This window comes from Elephas maximus, chromosome 3 (assembly GCF_024166365.1).
Source record: "Elephas maximus indicus isolate mEleMax1 chromosome 3, mEleMax1 primary haplotype, whole genome shotgun sequence".
Classification (NCBI taxonomy): Eukaryota; Metazoa; Chordata; class Mammalia; order Proboscidea; family Elephantidae; genus Elephas; species Elephas maximus.
This window is the reverse complement of record NC_064821.1, coordinates 39191006-39209065: the sequence shown is the minus strand read 5'-3', so window position 1 is coordinate 39209065 and position 18060 is coordinate 39191006. Positions and strand designations below refer to the sequence as shown.

At 49.5% G+C, this 18060-nt stretch overlaps 1 protein-coding gene across 10 annotated transcripts in view; it reads right to left on the bottom strand.

The window, feature by feature from the left end:
* The window catches only part of GATAD2A (GATA zinc finger domain containing 2A), an 83142-nt gene extending 65993 nt beyond the window's left edge, over window positions 1-17149 (bottom strand). For 3 of the 10 annotated variants that reach the window (XM_049877539.1, XM_049877538.1, XM_049877540.1), the window contains exon 1: window positions 919-1148. The gene's annotated coding sequence lies outside the window, so the exon portion shown is untranslated. Of the gene's footprint in view, window positions 1-152; window positions 470-809; window positions 833-918; window positions 1152-16742 lie in introns of those variants that run through there. The other 7 variants (XM_049877537.1, XM_049877532.1, XM_049877541.1 and 4 more) reach the window with 7 other exon arrangements.
* Between the last annotated feature and the right edge of the window lie 911 nt (window positions 17150-18060).

Here is an 18060-nt window from a genome sequence, read left to right as displayed (position 1 = left end):
GAACACAGAGAAGCCCTGGCTTAGCAAACACTATGGCTCCAGGAAAACCGAAGGAAGTCAATAGTAGAGGAAGAGAAAAGGAAGGCTGAAGCGAGTCCCGGACTTTGATCTCTGGAATCCAGAGCTCTCCAGATAAGGACGCTTCCACTTACAGAATCAGCCTGCGAAACTCCCGGAGCAGGGCAGCGACCTGCCCCCAGGGCCATCCTCGGGATGCAGGGAGGGTCCTAATCACACCCGGTGCGGGTCAGGCCCTCCTAGCCTTCCCATAAGCCTTTCTTCGCTGAAGTGATCAGTCCCAGCTTTGCCAATTATCCCTTCGAGAGGCGGCTCTGCTGTCTAGTCACCGAAGCCAGTCCAGGTGGGAGAGGAGAAACTAAAACGCCACCGCTAGCCCAGGAGGTAAACCCAATGCGCAGGGCCTGGGGCCGGGGGAAGGGCGGGATCGGGAAGAGGACCGGGCGCCGTGGGTCACGGCGGAAGGGCGGGGAGGGGAGGGGAGGGGCGGGGAAGAGGTAGGGGGACTCTTATTCTGACACGAGCCTGCCGCCGCCGCCGCAGGGTCAACGCTGCAGCCGGGACCCCCACCCGCCCGCCCACGTGTCGCCCCGCGGACGAGCCCCGGAGAGCCCCCAGTCCCCCGGGACCCCCGCCCGCCCACGTCCCTGAGCGCCCGCCCCCGCCCAAAAGGAAGAGCAGGAGGAGCGGCGGCGCCACAACTTTCGGCCCCCCGCCCCCCACGTGCACCGGGAACTTTCTGGGGCGGCGCGACAGAGCCGCTCCGAACCGGGCCGGACGCACCCGCGCACTTTTCCACGCTCCGCGGGCCGGCCCGACCGCACTCCGCCCGGCCCGCCGCTCTCGTCTCCGCAGAGGCCGCGGCCCCGCCCGCCCGCCCCAAGTTTGCCGGGAACTTACCGGGTCCGGAACGGGTCGCGCTCCTCTGAGGGGCCGCCGGCCGCACTCGCTCCGCCCGCCCGCCGTGTCGCCGGCCAGAGAATGCGCCCCTCGGCCGCACACATGGAGCCCGGCGCGGCGTCACCGCCCGGGACATGCGCACCAGGTCAGCGCGCCCGGCCGCGGCCCCCAAAACACCGGGGAGCTCTTAAAGGCGCCGCCGCCACCGCCGCCCGCGCGGGGCGGGGCCGGGGGCGGGGGCTGTGTGCGGGAGGGGCGGGGCCTAGTGGATGAGGGGCGAGGCTTCAGGGCGGGACCCGGAGGCCGAGGGGGCGGAGCCCAGAGAGGGAAGGGCGGGGCTCGCAGCAGGAGTGGCGGGGCCTCAGGGCGGAACCCGGCGGCCTAGGGGGTGGGACCCGGAGGGAGGGAAGGGCGGGGGCTCGCTGCAGGAGAGGCGGGGCCCGGAGGCGGGGCGAGACAGGCCTGGCTCCGCCCCGGAAACGCCCCACGCGACCCCAAGCGCGCTCCCCAGCGACGGTCGGCTGGTGGGCGTGTTTCCCACGAGGCTGGGCGCTCACCGCCGAGTCCCTGCGCCCCCAGCCACTGAGCTGCTTCGGGAACCCCGAGTTGCACGCGGTCCGTGCCCCCGTGGGGGGCGTCGGCGGCACGGTCACTTCTCTGGACAGTTCCACGAAGACGGCTCCACGCCCCTATGCGCGTTCCCACACCACGGTCGGCCGGCAAGCGCGTTTCCCTCCAGGTCCCGGCTGAGCGCCTTCAGCCACTGAGCTGCTTCTGGAACGGGTAGAGGCCCAGGGCTGCGCGCGGCCCGCGGCCCGATGGAGCTGGGGGGGCGGGGGCTCGGCGGCATAGTCATTGCTCGGGAGCAGACTTCCACCAAGACGGCTCCACGCCCCGATCCGCCCTCCAGCTGCCTCCCGAGCCTCTGGGGAGGGTGACCAACCCCCAAAGCGGAGCCGCGCACACACGCGCGCACACACACACACACGGAACAGCGACGTGAGAAATACAGGCAGCAGGGCTGCGAGACGGGAAAGACGGTCAGACCTTAAAACCCATGACTTCAATAGGGAAAGTACGATTCCGAATCGTTGAAAAGCCACTGTGTCACCAAGATCACGGAGTGCATAATCACCAAAAAGGCCCTTTTCGTGTTGTTTCCAGAGTCTGAACAAATCATCTGGTTTGTGATGAGATGCCTGGACTTTTCACATCATACCCCGCACACATGTATGCAGCTGGGCAGAGTTCCACCAAACACCCCTCTTCCACTTGAAAGGCACTCTGTTGTCTTCTGTTCTATTTCATTTTAAAGGAAGTCAATATAATGCAGACCCACTATGTGTCTCGACCCCAAATTTGAAAAACACTTGCACAGAACAAGTTTCACCAATAAAATGTTTTTTTCTGCTCTATGCCCCCCCCTTAATAGCAAGTTCCAAAAGGCCCTGTGTCCACTTTCACATACAACTGGCAATTTTTTGTCGTTGTGTTTTTGTTGGCTCTCAACCCTCCAAAAAATTTTCTTCTGCTTAATGCAACATCCATACAATCTTCCCTGAGCCAAAAAGAGAAAAAAAAAAAAAGAGAGAAGCGGCCCCCAAACTAGAAAATGGTACAAAATACAAATTGTGGACTCCAAAGGCCTCCCCGCCCCAGTTACGTCAGAGATTTGCTTTGCTACAAAGAAATTAAAAAATTCAATTTCAAAAAGCAGCCAAACAAAAGCAGCCCTATTCTCAATCCAGTCTTATTCTCAGTCCTGGGTAAAGAATTCAGCAAGATCCCCAATCCCACGTTTGAGGATGGTCGAAGGCAAACACCGTGGACTTTAACTCAACAGTGTATGCCTTTACGCTACGATGATTAATCAGATGATGCTATTAAAGCAATACAAGCAAAATATTACCTCACTGCTCCTCACCTGGGTCTTGATTAATGCCAACTTAATTAACTACAAACAGAGCAAAGTGTGGTCTGATGGGAGACCTGAGACTTAAGATGCAGGGATTCCAGAGTCTACATTGGCAAGCCCTGTGTGGGTCACCAAGGTGACAATTGCCTTGTTTTAAAGGGAGGCATCAGCTGCACCATGTTAATGACACACCCTATGGACTGAGGTGTGCACTGGCAGCAGGTGGGCTGCTCCAGGGGCAATGCCACCTCTTCCAGCTGGGGAACTGGGGCTGAAACAGTTATCGGGTTTATGTCTGTGACAGGAAGAGAGCGGTGTGCAGATGGCTAAAGTGACAGCGAATCAGAACCTGTCGAGGCTCCTGATGCTCAGGTTGGGCAAGAAGTGGAGGCTGTTTGGACTAAGGACCTTGGTGCCTCATGCCTGCTTGTAACTAATACTAGACTAAACGGCAAGAAGGTCCAGCTGGGTGATTATGAAATATGATGCAATCTTACTCAGATGCCATTCTACAGCTGAAGAAGCTCTGGTAAGAGTCAACTCTGGCTCCAACCATGTTGTCCTCAGAATTTTGCCCCTGCCCTAAAATCAAGCCCATCGATACTTAGGAATATCAGTTGTTAACGGAATAGTTGAAAAACACGTGTTATTTCATTAATGCAAATGAAAGTTTCTTCCAAATTCACTTTAAACTTTGTATCTTCCATAGGCCAGATCCTTGCTAATAAAAGCAGAATTACTTCCACGGTAGCTGCTGCAAAAATGTTCTAGTTGCCTTTCAATTAAACTTTAATAAATAAACTTCTAAACACCATCTGATATCTGTGTGTTCCAGCACAACAGAGGGATCGAAGAAAATAAATTTGGGCCAAATTCCCCATTTAATAATGGATCATTAAATGTGTCCCTTTTTACAGCAGAAGGAGTCCTGGTGGTGCAATGGTTAAGCGCTTGGCTGCTAACCGAAAGGCTGGCAGCTCGAACCCACCAGCTGCTCTGTAGGAGAAAGATGTAGCAGGCTGCTTCAGTAAGATTTAACAGCCTAGGAAACCCTATGAGGCAGTTCCACTCTGTCCTATAGGATCGCTGTGAGTTGGAAACTACTCAATGACAAAGAGTTTACTGCAGAAATTAGCCGAAGTCTCCACAGCACCATGAAGCTGACTGAGAAGCAGCAGCATCACCTACTGAAAATTTGCGGTACTTAAAAAAAAAAAAAAAAATCAGAATAAGGGCCAAAGAAAATTTCTTTCAAGTTTCTGGTGGGCAAAATTTGAGATGTCCTATGTGGTAGACCTGACCAATAAGAACTGTCTCAGGGATCACTCACCCCCAGGGTTTTGCCAGCGAAGAACTTGCAGCTGCCTCTCCAGAAGCCCACAGGCTGGGGGCAGAGAGACACACAATGATTTCAAGACAGAAAATGCATTCATACAACAGAACTGCTTAGGAAGGGGCTAAGTGCCCTGCCTGGGAGGGGTCAGGAAGTATTCGTAGATGTGACACTTGAGCCAGCTCTTCACGAGGTTAGGGAAGGGCATCCCAGATGTCCAGAATAGCAGAGGCCAAGGCTAGAGCTGGGTAGGCTGGAGTGTGGGGGCTTGGGGAGAAAGGGGCAAGAGATATGGCTGCAAAAAGAAGATTCACTGTTCTTTCAGCTTTCTAGATGCCTTTCCCTCTCAAAACATGGGACAGATTGTCAACTACTCACTTAAGTTCACAAGCAAGCAAAAAAGACCCCAGCTAAGGAGACCTGGTTATGCAGATTTTAACCAATGTGAGATTACCGTTATCAACAAATGATATAGGCTCCCACTTGTTTTCTGGGAAGCTTTCTAAAAGAGAATAAACAGGTTGTTCATTCAAAAGTACACCAAGTTCAGAAAAAAAAAAAAATTACCTGTATGAGAAAGAGCACTGAGCATTTTCCACAGTTTGCCTAAAACTGTTTTCACTGAGTTTAGAGACAATATAACCACAATCCCTGGCAGAGAGTTGTTTTAAAGTTTCTTATTTAACCCCAAATTCATGTGAACAGAGTGAGATTACAATGCAATTGGCTGGAAAAGGAAAAGATTAATTTCTATATGAATCTGATTTCCTTAGTACTTTGATATATATTTCAAAGACCAGAAAATGGCTAATGGGACTATTACAGCGATGCTTTATGAAAAATACAATACTTCCAATATGCTACTGCTGCTACAACAAATGTCAACATCTTCCTCTAATGACTTTCTTACACTAAGTTAGGAGTCTGTGGGAGACAGATTTGAAGTGAACAACTCAGCCCCCATTCTCCCCTCGCCTGTCATTTATGCTGAAAACCTCTAGAGATGGTCCACTGTTTTAACACTGTTTTGTTCTGTGTGTTGTTTTTAATCACTGCCCTTCTGCCCTTCACGCTGACACCATGTGGGGTTCTTTAGGCGCCATTTGTAGTTATGCTGATCCGTCCACAGAGAGGCTCTGCCCTGGATGATGTCATACTAGGACAAAGTTCTGAGCACAGATGCTCCCCTAAAGGGTTAAGTGCAAACCGCCCAGAGTTGCTGTAGGAACCGGAAGTGTGTCTCCCACTCCGTCTTCATCTCCATGTGTCACTAGTTGGCAGGGAGCTTCTCCTTTGTGTTTATATGTGATTTACAAACACTGCCCACCTAATTTAGATCAAGTTTGAGTCTTTGAAAAGTTAAGAAACAAACCGTGTTTTCTATGTATTAAAGAATTAAAAAAAAGGAAAACTACAAAAAAAAAAAAAAGCCTCTATGACAGTCTTGAATCTAGAGATCAGCCTATTCAAACCTGCTTCTCAGACAGAGCATGAGTCCCACCACCAGTCTGTGAATAACCATCCCTGGCTGAGACATGAAGAAAACACATTTCAAAAACTTAGCTTCCATACAACTGATGACTGCCCTGACAGGGAACACAACAGAGAACCCCTGAAGGAGCAGGAGAGCAGTGGGATGCAGACCTCAAATTCTCATAAAAAGATCATATTTAATGGTCTGACCGAGACTAGAAGGACCCCAGAGGTCATAGTCCCCAGACCTTCTGTTAGCTCAAGACAGGAACCATCCCCAAAGCCAACTCTTCAGACAGGGATTGGACTGGACTGTAAGATAGAAAATGATACTCGTATGGAGTGAGCTTCTTGGATCAAGTAGACATATGAGACTACGTGGCCAGCTCCTGTCTGGAGGGGAGATGAGACGGCAAAAGGGGACAGAAGCTGGCTGAATGGACACAGGAGTACAGGGTGGAAAGAAGGGGTGTGCTGTCTCATTAGGGGGAGAGCAACTAGGAGTGTATAGCAAGGTGTATATAAGTTTTTGTATGAGAGACTGACTCGATTTGTAAACTTTTACTTAAAGCACACACACAAAAAAACAAAACTTAGCCTCCAGCTCACAGCCGGTTCCCCAGTTGCTAAATGGCAGATATACCAATTTGCCATCTTCCGAAAGAGGGAGGGAGGGAGGAAAAACTCACCCCCCGCCCCCCCACCATTGAGTCAATCCTGACTCATAGCAACTCTATAGGACAGGGTAGAACTGCCCCCATAGGGTTTCCAAGGCTGCAACAGTTACAGAAGCAGACTGCCACATCTTTCTCCCCCGGAGTGGCTAGTGAGTTCGAACCACCAACCTTTTGGTTAGGAGACAAGCGCTTTAACCACTGCACCACGAGGGCTCCTTGGAGGGAAAAAACTCCTCCCAAATGACTCTGGATAGAATGGTTCCCCCTCGCCTGGTTCACAGCATTTCATTATAGAAAATAAATACAGGTGGCGGGTCTTACCCATCTGTCTGCCTCTAGCAGCTAGGTAACAAACAACCTTGCCCTCTTGTGGGCCAACAGAGTCACGCCTATATTCTACCAACTCCTGGTCAGAAAAGAGTAAGACCTTTATTTCAACCTCCAAGAGAGATACTTTGAGAGATTAAATATAAAGCCTGAAGCTTAAAAATGCAATCATAAAAGTTTAAAAAACTGTTCTGACATGCTAAGAATTTCAGACCAGCTTAAATGATGATAATTCTCAAAGGAAAAAGATTTCAGGAGCAGCCCCCATTACGTGTTCTCTTGAAGCTCCATAGACAGTCTTAGCTGGTCAAACTGTACTAGCCACCACTCATTTCTGATTGAAAGTGCTTATTTGAAATTGAATTCAATAATCCTCAAAAAAAGTTAAACCCATTGCCATCAAGTTGATTTCAACTTGTGGCAACCCCATGTGTTACGGAGTAGAACTGCTCCATAGGGTCTTCTTGGCTGTAATCTTTACAGAAGCAGACGGCCAGGCCTTTCTTCCATAGTGCTGCTGGGCAAGTTTGCAACAGATTGGTTTATGAGCTCCTAGGCCCAGCCCAGTGCCTGACCCTCAGCAAGTTAAACGCTCATCTTCACCAACCTTGAAGGTGAGGCTTTTATGAGCACAGCTACAGGTGGGACTGATGAAGGTGGGGAGGGGAGTGGGGGTTCTCTCCACACTGCAGTCACATAAAGTCTTGGTATATGCCCTTTCTCTAGTTACCCATCACACTGCAGGCAGTCCATGCAGCAAGCACAGCCAAGGTAAGGTGATGCTGCAGCGGCATCAGACTGCAGTGAACTGAGCCATCTCCCTGGGAAAATCAGCCAGTCCAGGATCCTCAGTCACTGGGCCCTGGTTACAGCCTGCCTGTGGCCAGCATGCCCCGATGAGAGTGGTTTGCTCTTGGGCAGTACTAACTGCCACAGATAGCTGTCCAAAGTTGTGTCCGAGCCCCGAGAGAAACATTCCATCTTGATACAATTCTGTAATAACTACCCTGACTAGGCACCTGTAACAATCTGGCTGCTGGCTGCATGCTTACCATCTCCACCCCACAAATGAAGAAACTGAGGCTCAAAGAGGCTAGGTCACCAGCAATTAGATCACTTTCCTGAGGCCAGGCAGTCAGCAAGTGGTGGAATCCAGACTCAAACCCAGACTTCCTGGCTCCAAAGTTCCCACTGCACATGGAGCTGCCCACTTTTACAAAATGATGAAGACTCTGTAGCAACAAACCATTCTTCGAGACACACTCTCACTGAAGGACTATCTGTCTCTACTACTGATTAGTTAAGTTCTCCAGAGCAGCCTTCAGCACCTGAGCATAGTGGTGATGCTCAGTATCTGTTGGCAGCCCTGCCAGATATTACTGAGTTTATAGGTACATTAGCCGAGCCCCGAGAACTGCCAAATGCGACTCCCAGCTCTGACACTGCAGCTTACCAAGGGAAAAGCAAGAACTTGAACATGTTTTCTATGCTCAAATTGGGGCCCAAGACCGCAGCCTAGCAGGAGGGGAACAGGAAGTGAGGCAGGAGCAGGCATCTACTTCCCAAGGGCAGCAGAGCCCAGAGGTGGGAGCCTGGTCACATGAACAGTTGCATTACTCGTCCACACCCACTTCCGGCCTGGCCTTGCCTCTCCACCTCCAGAATTGGCCAGTACTTGAGTGGAAGGAAAGAAAAAGAAGACAGACTACCAGAAACCCTCCTTGTGCCACCCTCCCTCCCCCTCAGGCTGTACACCCTGGCTCCACCTCTCACAGATACACCCACTGAATACAAGCACCTGTCAAATAATTAACCCAGGTGGACGAACATCGAATCTAGGACTCCCAGCCTTGCCCCAGCATGCTGCTGTTGTTAGTTGCCTTCCAGTCAGCTCTGACTCACGGTGACCTTATATGCAACATTGCCTGGTCCTGTGCCCTCTTCCAGCCCTTTATCGGACAATATTCTGCTGTGATCCATAAGGTTTTCATTGGCTGTTTTTCAGAAGTACATTGCCATGTCTTTCTTCCTAGTCTGTCTTAGTCTAGAAGTTCCACGGAAAGCTGTGCCCTGTGGGTGACCCTGTCGGTATTTAAAATATAGGTGGCACAGATTCCAGCATCATAGCAACACATGAGCTACCACAGGACAAACAACAAAGTGACAAGATGGGTGAAAGTCAAAATAGTGCTTCCCAAGTCCCGTTGGAAGAGGAAACCTAGGGCAGAGGGACCTCAATGCACCAAGAACTGCCCGTCACAATAGAGCAAAGTTAGTTCCTTTGTTTGAAACCTCAGTTTTCCCATGCCATAAACACACAGCCAAGTATCTCCTCATCTGAACGGTTTGAAGAAATGCCATAGGATTCCAAACACACCCATCACTGCCCCTACCATCAAGAAAAGCCAAACTGAGAATGCTCCCAGCAGGGGCTCTCCCAGACTCTTTCCTTTTTCCAAAATTACAGCCAGTCATCCTGGAACAATTACTGTGAACAGCCAACAGTCAATCAGGAAAATTCCATAATTTCTACCTCTTTGTAAAGAGACACAGAGCAAGGAGCCCAGTGAGAAAATTGGAGATGTACTGAAGTTTCACCTCCAAACCTCCAAGAAACTCAACCTGCAACTTCCAATGAGACTAGTGAGGTTCCCAGAGAAGCTTGGCACCATTCTTTAACTCGCCCACATGGTCACTTGTTTGAGACTGGGCTTCCCCATAGAATGGAAGCTCCTTGAGGGCCTGACTGCATCTGTCCTGCTCCTGCTGAATCTCCAGCACCTGGCATAGCACTGCCTGACACATCACAGACACTCAAAGATTTGTTGTTGGATTGTGTGCTGGCACAGGAAGTCACGTGAGCCAGAAGATTTAACACTTTCTACGTTTCCATTGGAAACCCTGGAAGCACAGTGGTTTAGTGCTACAGCTGCTAACTAAAAGGTTGGCAGTTCGAATCCACCAGGTGCTCCTTGGAAACTCTACGGGGCAGTTCTACTCTGTCCTATAGGGTCACTATGAGTTGGAGTCAACTCGATGGCAATGGGTTTGGTTTTTTTTTATGTTTCCATCTAACTTAACTTGCATTAAAAAAAAAAAAAAAATCAACCCATTGACAGATGAATGGATAAACAAAATGTGGTACATACACACAATGGAATACTACTCAGCCAGTAGGAGAAATGAAGTCTTCACACATGCTATAGCTCCATATGGATGGAGCTGGGAGACATGGTGAGTGAAGTAAGTCAATCACAAATGGACAAATGCCATATGACCTTACTTACATTAAGACAAAAAATTGCAAATGTATAGAGAACAAAGTTTATGAGTGGTTACCAGGGGTGGGAGAGAGGAGGAAAAGGGGGGTTAATGGTATATCGCACTGATTAAGGATAGGGTTGCACAGTCAATTATTAAAATTGCTGTCAATAAGTTGCACACCCATTAAAGTTGAATTGGCAAAAGTTTTATGATAGACATATTTACAACAATGACAAAAAAAAAAGAGTAGCTGTTGAAGCTGCTTATGTATAACCAAAATCCTCATGGGATTTGGTTTCTTGGTTTGGAGGTTTAGGGTCATGGTTTCATGGGACATCTCAGTTAACTGGTCTAATAACTTGTTTACTGCTTCTGTTCTACCTCCTAGTTCCTTGCATAGTGCCTAGGGTCTTAAAAGCTTGTACACAGCCATCCAAAACCCCAAAACCAAACCCATTGCCGTTGAGTCGATTCTGACTCATAGCGGCCCTATAGGACAAAGTAAAACTGCCCTATAGAGTCTCCAAGGAGCGCCTGGTGGATTCAAACTGCCAACCTTTTGGTTAGCAGCTGTAGCTCTTAACCACTACACCACCAGGGTTTCCAAACAGCCATCCAAGGCACAACAATTGGTATCTATTCACCTGGAGCAACAGAGGAAGGTGAGTCAAAAATAGGAAGAAATGGAATGGAATGTGTGGAGAATGGCCTCCATGAACAACTGCCTCCTTTGCCCTGAGACCAGAAGAACTGGATGGTGCCCAGATACTATTACTAAACATTTTGATCAAAGATTCCATAGAAGAATCCTGATCAAAAGGGGGAAAATTCAAAAGAGAATTTCCAATTCTCATGGACTCCAGATTTCCTGGAGCCATGAAGGTTGGATGAACCCCTGGAGCTATTGCCCTGAGATAATCTTTAAAACTTAAACCAAAAATATCCTCTTAAGTCTTCTTAAAAGTTTAGCTTAACTAGTAAAAAATGTTTGCCCTGAGCATTATGCTCTTTTAAGAACTATCTATATGACATCAAATTGACAACAGCATCGTGAAGATTAGATAGGAACCTTAAGAGGCAGTGAATTTATGTTAATGGGGGAGGAACAACTCCGAAAAGGAGGGCGAGAGTGGTTGCATAACTCAAAGAATGTAATCAATGTCACTGAATGGTACACGTAGAAACTTTTGAATTGGTGTATGTTTTGCTGTGCATATTCTCAACAACAAAATAAATAAATTTAAAAAAAAAAAACACTCAAGAGAATTGAAAGCAGAAACATAACAGAAACTTGTACACCAATGCTCATTGCAGTACTGGTCACAATACCAAAAGATGGACACAACCCAAGTGTTCATCAACAGATGATGGATAAACACAATGTGGTCCATCTATACAACGAAAAGCACTCAGCCATAAAGAGAAACGAAGCTCTGACACATACCACTACGTGGATGAACCTTGGGAACATGCTAAGTGATATAAGTCAGTCACTAAAGAACAAATATTGTATTATCTCACTCACGTGAAGTACCTAGACTAGGCAAAAGTATAGAGACCAAAGCTTATTAGAGGTTACCAGGGATGGGAGGGAGGAGGAAAGGGGGAGTCACTGTTTAGGGGGCCCTGAGTTTCTTTCAGTGGTGATGGGATAATTCGGAAATGGGTAGTAGTGATGGTTGTACAACAACATGATGAACATAATTAATGCCACTGAATTGAACATGTGAAAAATGTTTAATTGGCAAATCTTTTTGTATATATAGTTTTACCATAATAAAATAATTTTTTTTTTAATTACCTATAGCCACATAGGAAACCCTGGTGGAGTAGTGGTTAAGTGCTACGGCTGCTAACCAAAGAGTCAGCAGTTCGAATCCTCCAGGCGCTCCTTGGAAACTCTATGGGGCAGTTCTACTTTGTCCTATAGGGTCGCTATGAGTCAGAATCGACTCGACGGTACTGGGTTTGGTTTGGTTTTGGTATAACCACATGGGAAAACATCCAGAAAGTGCTCAAAATCCCTTATAGGCCAGTTTAAAGGGATAAATCATATTCAAACCAATGCACTCGGGCTACAGAGGATAAAACCAAACTTAATACTAGAAATTACAGATCATATCATCTATTAATTTGGATGGAGCCACTTCATACAGTAATTTCCCAATTCCGAAAGAGGTCAGCTTATTTCTTGTCATCAAGATCCCATAGGGATTTAATGCCCCCAGTGCTGTCTCTAACAGGAAGGAAACCCTCACTTCCCTAGCTATTTCGGTTATACAAATCAACAGTTTATCAGTCCAGAGTTAGAAGCTGGGCAGTGTTTGGACCCACATGCCTTTTACAGCTGCCCACCAATGGAAAACTATGTTACATTACATCTAATAAATGCACCAAGATCAATATCATTTCTAACTATCCAAGGTTTTTTATTGCTGTAAGGATCCTTCAATGAAAAAAAAAAAAAGTTAAAAAACTTCCTGTTAGATAAAGAGACGGTGGTGGCGCCACCATGCACCAGAGTGAAGTCTGTGGCACACAAGACAGCATAATTTCAAAGGGTATGGTGATCCCTTTAAAGTTGTTTACCTTATTTTTTATCTTTTAAAAATAATAAACTTTGCTTTCTCGTATAATGGAATAATTGTCCTAAAACGAACTATGAGAAAATTAAGATTGGTGGATATGTCTTTGCCTCAACACCAAAACTTTGTTTGTGTATGTGTGTGTGTGTGTGTGTGTGTGTGTGTGAGAAAGGATGTTTCAAGGAAACAACAACAACCTTCTCTTCAAACTTGGGAGCAGCCCCTGAAGGCCTAGCTCAGATTCTCACCCATTATTTCCCCCTGGGTTTGGGCCATCAGGGGCAGAGCGCCATCTGTCCCCACACTAGTAAGTGAAGAAAGCTGAGGTGGACTCACCGGCCATGATTCTAGGGCTTTTACTAGCTGCTAAGATGCCTCTCAAAAAAAAAAAAAGGAAAGAAAGAAAAGTGTCATGCCCCACCCCCAGGCTCCCAAGGAGCCAAGTTAGTATCTCCACAGCTCTCCCCATCCTGGTAGCTGGAGGTGAATTCTGATCTCCTTACGGGCACTATGCCGCACACTGGCCCTCTCGTAGTACTATTATTGTGTGGCGTCAAATGCCTTTGTACATCACTTTCCCAATCTTTTGTCCCCAAATCTGATCCATTACCCTGAAACAATGATTCTTCTTTCAAGGTTCTAATGGGTAAGAACAAGTCACTCACCAGGTAAGCGCTGCAGCTCACTCACTCAAACAGCCCCCAAAACATGGATATGATCTTTTAGGTTTATGGTTCACCTATTTTTTTTTTCCACAATTCTCCAAGTTCATAACAATTTATTTTTACTTAATGTCTAATTATAGTAACACATTTCCCTGCCTACCCTTAACTCACAAATTACCCCATTTTACAGAGAGAGAGAAGCCAAGGCTAAGGCAAGCACAAACACCCACGCCACACAGCAAATCCATCTCTAGTATCAGAACACAAAAAAACCCTTGCCACAAGACAGGGGGGTGGGGGGCAGTGAGTTTTGCAAGAGACATAGCGAGTTTATTTCTCTTTGGGCACATTTAGCCTTGGCAGAATTTCAAGCACTTCCTGGTCTGGGAGTCCAGGCCAGAACCTAATCTCCCAGGCACAACAACCAAACCATGTGCCAGGCACTGTGCTGGAGACCTCCTGTTCATTCTCTTTATTCATTCATTCACTTGTCTACCAAGCACATCTCATCACTACGCACCTCCAGACACATTTACAGAGATGCATTCCCTCAAATAAGTTAATATGTGCCAATTTTGTGCTACAACTTGTTCAAGGCCGCCCAACCTTAAGTAGGAAGGGCAGAACCAGAATGCAAACCAGGCCCTCTGACTTCAAAGCTCCCCCTCACCTTTTTCATGCCCCACCCTGCTGGTCCTATGGGTTTCACTTAAAATAATAAAAAGGAGCCAGGCACTTCTTTGCCTTCATTTCAGGACACTATGACCCCTTTGGAAACTCTGGTGGCATAGTGGTTAAGTGCTACAGCTTCTAACCAAAAGGTCGGCAGTTCGAATCCACCAAGCGCTCCTTGGAAACTCTACGGGGCAGTTCTACTTTGTCCTATAGGGTCGCTAAGAGTCAGAATCAACTCGATGGCAACAGGTTTTTTTGGTTTTGACTCCTTCACCACCCCATAGAGCCCAGAGCTCCCCACCATCTTTCCCCACCCCCCAGGGCAGTGACTCTAGCTGACCAGGAAAAGCAGCCGGGTCTGCAGCAGCCTCCTGCCTGGACTTGACTCCACCAGGAGCAGAGGGCCCCAGAAATTCTCAAGCGCTTCTCCATAGAAGAAAATAGCTCGAGTTGAAACTTGCGTCCACATGGTCCACCGACAGATTTAGAACTCAAATTATAGCCTCGGCAGGAGCCTTCACAAAGGACTCAAATTAAGCAAGACCCAGATGGAGATGAACAGGAGAGAGACAGCCTTAAATCAAACTGTAAAGTGAACAGCAGTTCTAATGGAGTCAGAGGGAAGAACTTGTTGAAACGGTAATCAAATCAAACAGTTCAGCGTGCATTTCAGGGCTCCACTTCAGGCAAGTTTTCCCCACAATTTTAGCTTGAGACTTCTGCATGGACATGAAGTGGTTACAAGTTACTCAGGTTTCAAACTGAGTTCATTCCTGTCCTTTGGACCATCTCTCAATGCCAGCATTCATCTACTTGGGCTCCAGAGAGCTCTGCGTTTGGCAAAGCAGATAAAATTAGCTACTGAAGTGAACTTGGAATCCAGGGTGGGCCATTAAAAAAAGTATACATGAGATTTGTAAAAGCCACGTAAAAACTTCCTTTGGGCCAGGCTGAAGTCACCTAAAACTGGCAGAAATGTAGTCAAATCTTCTGTCTCTTGCCTTCCTTTCACTCTCCCTGGATCTAGGGTGACCCATTTCCTGCTTCTTGCCCTATCTTTCAAACCAAAGAGTGGCCCACAAACTGGGGTCCTCTAGAGATCAAAGGGTGAATCAGAGTACCTAGGGAGAGAAAATGTAGCAGGAAGACCTAGAAGAGCATTTTCTTCTCCTTTTTGGGGGGAAGGGGGAGGTGAGTTACTGAGTTACACTAAGCAGAAGGGAGGTAGAGGGACAGGAAGTCAGGTCCTGCGGCCTGACAGTGTGATAATGGGAAGACAATGCACCCTCCCTATTCCTCCTTCTTCCACACTGGCCTGACAATACTGTGGTGGCCACCTGGCTCCCCTAAATCCAGCAGGTATTAGAAGGTCAGGAGAAAACAGGGCTCTCTGCTTCTCAGTCTCCCAACCTCCCTTCCAGTCACAAAATCCTCGAGGCCCCTGGAAGCTGAGGCAGAAGTCCAAAGAAGACCCCCTAGGCAGAAGTCCAAAGAAGACCCCCAGCCTGGCAAAAAAAGAAGACTGAAGCAGGGGACGTATTTCTCGTCTTTCCCTCCGCAATGGAGGAAGGGGGTGACACAAACAGAAATAGGAAATCCTTGAATTTGGGGACTACAAGGAGAAATGGAGGAAGTCTCTACCTTAGAGAATCAGGAGGGAAGACTCAGGAAAGGGAAGCCCTCTCAAGCAAGTGGGAGAGGAAGTCCTCCAAATGCAGGCAAGAAGAGGGATCCACAGTCTCTCATGAGAGAGGAACGCATTGGAAAAGTGGAGGCATGCTTCAGAGACGTGAGTATCCCATGAAGAGCAGGACATCTCAAATTAGAGAGGAAAACTCCGAGGAAGCAGGAGACCCCTCAGAAAATTCTGGTATCTACGGATTTGTAGAGAATTCAACAGAAATGCACATTTTGGAGTCACTTCAGTGGGAGTACCCCTCAGAGACTAAAGATCCTGCCAGAACTATGGGCATTTCAGAGTAGCTGGGGGTTCCTCAGGGAAGTGAGGACAGTCACCAAAAAGGAGGCCCTATCAAAAGTGGGGCAGCTCAGAGAAGGATCGTCAAAGCAGCAACATCTTAGATTAGTTGGGGGACACTTTGGGGAAGGAAGAGGCCACCCAAAAAAGTGAGAGACAGAAAAGCAGACAGAATATCTCAAAAAAGCAGGGGAAAGGAGGCCTCTAAAAACGGGAGACAACTTTGAAAAGCTCAAGTGCAAAACAAAACACATAAGAAAAGTGGGACACAGCTCAGAGAACCAGGGATCCCCTCATTGAGGGCGGGGGGCCCTCAGAGAAGTGGAGGTCCCCTTGGAGAAGCAGGGGGTCTCTTTCCAGAGGCAGGGTCCCCTTGAGAAACAGAGAGTACCCAAAAGAACCAGGTCTCCTCAGAGAGGTGGAGATCACCTCGAAAAGATGGGAAACCTCAGAGATGTAGGGGTCTCCTTAGAGAAGTGAGGGCTCCCTCGGAGAAACACTGAGGTCTCATCAGAGACGTGGGGTCCCTCAAAGAGGAAGGGAGTCCTCTCAGATAAGCTGGGGTCCTCTCAGAGAAGCTAGGTCTCACAGAAGTGGGGTACCCTCACAGAAACCGTCTCCTCACAGAAGTGGAGCTCTCCTCAGATAAGTGGTGGCGCCCGATGAAGCCAGGGTCTCCTCACAGAAATGGGGGTCCTCTCAGAGAGGCCGGGGTCGCCTCACAGAAGTACCGGTCCTTCACAGGCACAGAGGCGGGGGTCCCCCAGAGTAGCCAGGTCTCCTCAAAGAAGTGAAGGGGTCCTCTCAAAGAGGCCGGGGTCTCCTCACAGAAGCGGGGGTGTCTCCCTCATGGAAACGAACTCCCTACAGGGCAGGGGTCCCCCGAGAAGCCCGGGGCACCGGGAGCCGGGACCCCCCCACCCCTCACTCACCAAAGTTGCTCGGTGCTTCGGCCGCGGCGGGGCGGCGGGGCGGCCTTGGGCGGCGCGGTCTGGTCCGGTCCGGTCCGATCCAGTCGCGTCCCGCGGCAGCGGCTACCTCAGGTGGCGCCGGCGGCAGCGGCGACGACAGGACGACAGGGCGACCGGCCGACCCAGTGCGCGGCAGCACGGGGGCGCGCTCGGCGACGGGGTGCGCGTGCGCGCACCGCGGGCGCTGACCCCGGGGCGGGAGGAGCCGCCGCGCCGCGCTCAGAGCCGCCGTTCGGTCTCGCCGCTCTGGCTCACACTGAAATTGCCGCTTCGCAGCCCGGCTTCCCCGGTTGCTAGGCAGATTTCGCCTAACACACTTCCGGGTTGAGGCGCGTCTCGCCGAGTGGCGGCGCCGTAGGCCAATGAAGTCCGACCCGGCTCCGGGAATCCGCTCCCCAAGGGGGGGCGTGACCTGATCCGTGACGGACAGCGCTAGACTGCCAATGAACGTGCGGGCCGGCTGGCCCTGGGGATCGCGCCGGTGGCCGGGGCGGACCCGAGGGGAGGGGCGTAGTGACCGACATGTGGGTCTGCCAATTGGAGAATGAAGCGGACCGCAGGACCACGCCTAGCGCGTGGGGGCGGGGCTCCGGTTTCGGGGCGGGAAAGGAACACAGCGGAGGGCGGGGCCTGGAGGGACGCGTCAATTCGTGGCCGGCTCACTCGGACCCCGGAGGGCGGTTCGGCTGGGCTGCCAGGCGCCCGGCCACTGACTGGGCAGGGGGTTCCCCGCAGTGCTCAGCAGGGGCGCCCCACCCACAATGCACCGGTGGCGGCCTAGGCCGGGCGGTTACGCCGGGTGGCAGGCGGGGCCGCGTGGGGCGCGTTCTGAGGAGACTGGGCGAGTTGTGGCCCGGCCTTGCTCCTGCGGGGAATCTTTGCCCCGCGCTCACAAGCGAGCGGAGTTGTGGTTGTTTGGGCTTTCTGAGGAGAATCTTGGGGATTCTTTCCCTGGTCCCAGTTCTGAGAAGAATCTTCAGGAGTCTGTCCCTGGCCCCTGTTCTGAGGAGAATCTCAGGAATTCTTCCTCCGGGTCTTCTGAAGAGAATGTTGGGGATTCTTTCCCTGGCTCCTGTTCTGAGGAGAATCCTCAGGGTTCTTGCCCCTCTTCTGAGGAGAGTGTAGGCAGTTATTGCTCTCGCATTTCTGATGAGAATTGCCATGAGAAGAATCATTAAGGATGATTTTGTAGATTCAGGACCCCAGCTCTCTCTTTTCTAAGAAAAATTGGGGTTCAGGGCCTCCTGCGGTCTTTACTAAGGACAATTTTGGGAATTCA